At 37.8% G+C, this 3,961-nt stretch overlaps 1 pseudogene; it reads right to left on the bottom strand.

Moving 5' to 3' along the window:
• Window positions 1-431: 431 nt before the first annotated feature.
• On the bottom strand, window positions 432-530 carry LOC127487431 (U2 spliceosomal RNA; annotated as a pseudogene).
• Between the last annotated feature and the right edge of the window lie 3,431 nt (window positions 531-3,961).

Below are 3,961 nucleotides of genomic sequence, written 5' to 3'. Positions count from 1 at the left end.
TTCAAATAAAATATAAGAAATACGTTGATTTTTCTTCCTTTTTAAATATTAATTTATTTATTTGAAAGGCAGAGAGAGAAAGAGAATCTTTCATCTGCTGGTTCACTCACCAAATGGCCACAGTTGGGCCAAGATGAAGCCAGGAGTCAGGATCTCCAAACTTGTGGGTCCCCAACATGAGTAACAGGGCCATCAAGCACTGCCTCTCTAGGCACATTAACAAGAAGCTGGAGGAAAAGCATAGAAGCTGGTACTCAAACTGGCTCCCCAGTGTGGGATGCTGGCATTGAAAACAGTGGCTTAATCCATTGTAGCGCAGTACTGCCCTCTATTCTTCCTATGGAATGTCACGGAGAAGATATCAAATGGTTCGTTAACATTGCTCAAATTAAAGTAATATTTAGAGATCAGAATAAACCAATGGCAATGAAATGAGATAATGTGAGAGAACTAAAGGTAAAAAGACTCAAATTTGAAACTGATAAGAAGGGATACTACACTTGATCTCAGCCAAAAGGCTGAGAAGTGTTAAGACTCAAATTTGGACATACATGCTTGCGTTTCAGATTGATACACTCATTTAGCCACTGATCTTGTGCTTCCATGTAAGGATTATATCTGATTTGTCACCTGCTGGGATATAAAAAGAAGGGGCAATAATAAGAGTAGAAGTTTGACACAAGAAAAACCTGTGATAGTACTTAAATGTAAATACAGAAGAATGACTTGGACTATTCCAATAAGTCAGGATTTTTAATGGCAATGTTTTTTAAAAAATATATTCCAATTCTACCAAGAGTTATGAGGTGTTACCAAAAATATAGAGTTTTGTGGTAAAATAAGTTAGTCTCTGCATTAAACCATGTTGAACAGTTTTCTTTAGAGTAGAATTGTAATAGACTGGGGAAAGATTTCGGCATCATGATGGAATCCAGTCAATAACATCTTAAGTATAATTTTTGTAATCTATCCAAGAGAAAGTACCCAGCTGGGAAGTAGACAGGAGTTCACTCTTTGGGGAGAAGTTTGTGCTATAAGCATAATCTTAATGCCATACACATAGAATTTAGTCATTAGATTCATGCAACTTCCTCTTCTTCCAGAAATGAGTACAGAAGAGGAACACAAGGACATTATTCTCCTGTTCTTCAACAGGGGAAGGGGAAACAGGGAAAAGATGAGAGTGTCCAAGAAAACTGGCTCCCAGTCAACACAGGCAGATGTAGAAGGGTTTTAAGGAGAACACGACATCCCACTGCTGAAAAAGCACTTGGTAGGGTTGATATTTTTTGTGGATTAAATATAAGAGAGTCTTCTGATGTACCAAACAAACAAAACAAAACAAAAAATGCAACAATGACAACAAAAATTATACAAGTGGCTTACTGAAGTAAGCACTGCATCTTACCATGAAAAGGTAGAATTTTAAACATTTTGAATGCATTTTTATTTATATAAGGAGAACAAATGTTATGTATTTCATATACACAGATTTAAGAGCATAGTATTTTTTTTTTTTTGGACAGGCAGAGTGGACAGTGAGAGAGAGAGACAGAGAGAAAGGTCTTCCTTTGCCGTTGGTTCACCCTCCAATGGCTGCCGCGGCCGGCACGCTGCGGCCGGCGCACCGCGCTGATCCGATGGCAGGAGCCAGGAGCCAGGTGCTTTTCCTGGTCTCCCATGGGGTGCAGGGCCCAAGCACCTGGGCCATCCTCCACTGCACTCCCTGGCCACAGCAGAGGGCTGGCCTGGAAGAGGGGCAACCGGGACAGAATCCGGCGCCCTGACCGGGACTAGAACCCGGTGTGCCGGCGCCGCTAGGTGGAGGATTAGCCTAGTGAGCCACGGCGCTGGCCCAAGAGCATAGTATTATTCCCCACCCTACCATCCCTCCCACCTACATTCCTTCCCCACCTTCCTTCCTTATTCTTTCTTTTAATTTTTGCAATGACATACTTTCAGTTTATTTTATAATTGTAAGCTTAACCTACACTAAGTAAAGAATTCAAGAAGTAGTAAGAAGGAAAAAACACTCTTCCTCAACAGTAGAGAAAAGGGCTATAAACAATAATCAAATCTGAAAATGTGAATTTCATTCATATGCATAGCATTTTTTGTGCTCAATTGGTTACCGTAGATCAGGGAAAACATTTTTTTTTTTTTTTTTGCAAAAGATAGGACTTCACTATGTTTTTTTTATGACTGAGTAATATTCCATAGTGTGTGTGTGTGTGTGTGTGTGTGTATGTGTGTGTGTATATATATATATATATATATATTCTTTATCCAATTTTTAGTTGATGGACATCTGGGTTGACTTTGCAAGGAGACCTGGATAATACTATCAGGAGGGTAGATATAACCACACCTTTACACTTTAGTGGACAAATGTAAAGACAGTGGAGCTGATGAAATGGATAAGGCACTTGAAAAGTCATGAGGAAATCAGACAGCAATAATAATGGTGCTGAAAGAGACTCAGAAAGCCATTACTGAACTAGCTGGACATTTGCAATTATGCGACATTTTCTATCTATGCATCAGGACACCTATACTTATGCCATTGGATTTTATTTTATCTTTCCCATTCTCAGGAAGGCATTGTTATACAAACTGTAACTATGAAGTCTCTCTTTTTAAATCATGCTCTTTTCTCATTCTACCTTCACACATGCACTTGACTAAAATCTTGAGTTCCCTGGCAGATAGAGTCTAACTTTGTTGCTATAAGCAGGGAATGGTAACTATATATTTTATAGTTTTTCTTAAGGAGAATGATAATTAATTTATGTTTGGTTAACATGCACATTAAAGAAAATTAAATAATATTCATAAATATATACCATCATATATTATATAATAATTACACATCATCCACTTGGTTATATTAAAATCACTTAAGTAATACAATTATACAGTCTGAACTTTATACACATGATATACTTGTAGATATAAAAATGTAAAGTTGATCAAAGATTTCTATTAAAACAAATAGGTTATAGTTGTATTTTATGAGGCAATAAACATAAAATATCATTTCTATGCAGAGAAAGTTTATTTTCTCTTTTCTGTGAATATTTATGCTATGCCAAAATAAACACATAATTCTAAAACAGTGTGCATTTTGTAAATGCTAGGATTTGGTTTATTTTCCAGACTATTACAAGTGTAAGACCATTTAACTTAAGGAAGCATCTTTTAGGCTGTGTTCCAAAGTGTAATGGCTAGAGTTATTTATATTTATAAAACACCAAAAAGCATGGTTTTAAACTGAGCTATATTTGAAGGGTGCCCAAGATCTGTCTCTCAGACTGTGAAAAACAATTCAAATTCTATTTTCTTCTTTCTTCCTTTAAAATAATGTATCATAATGTATCACTTTGAAATAATCAACGTTCTTTTTTTTTTTTTTTTTTGACAGACAGAGTTAGACAGTGAGAGAGAGAGACAGAGAGAAAGGTCTTCCTTCCGTTGGTTCACCCCCCAAATGGTCGCTTAGGCCAGTGCGCTGGAAAGCCAGGAGCCAGGTGCTTCCTCCTGTTTCCCATGCAGATGCAAGGCCCAAGCACTTGGGCCATCCTCTACTGCCTTCCTGGGCCACAGCAGAGAGCTGGACTGGAAGAGGAGCAACCGGGACAGAATCCGGTGCCCCAACCGGGACTAAAACCTGGTATGCTGGTGCCGCAGGCAGAGGATTAGCCAAGTGAGCCACGGCACTGGCCAAATAATCAACATTCTAATGCCTGTCTGTGGTTGACAATTTTTGCTAAGTATGTTCCAAAACACAATTCATTAGACACAAAAATAAACACTGTGCCTAGCACATTATTGAATTATGAAATGATAAATGGAGAAAAGTAAGCATTTGCTAGAAAAAGCTGCATTCTGTCAGTTCATAACTATATTTGTTGACTATTTGAATCTTCTTTCTCCTTCCAAGAAGAAAATAGCTCTGGATATG

Source organism: Oryctolagus cuniculus, chromosome 11 (genome assembly GCF_051225735.1).
Source record: "Oryctolagus cuniculus isolate XC-2025 breed Fujian yellow rabbit chromosome 11, ASM5122573v1, whole genome shotgun sequence".
NCBI classification, from domain to species: domain Eukaryota; kingdom Metazoa; phylum Chordata; class Mammalia; order Lagomorpha; family Leporidae; genus Oryctolagus; species Oryctolagus cuniculus.
Note: the sequence above shows the minus strand (reverse complement) of the source record. Positions and strands in the feature narration are given on the sequence as shown.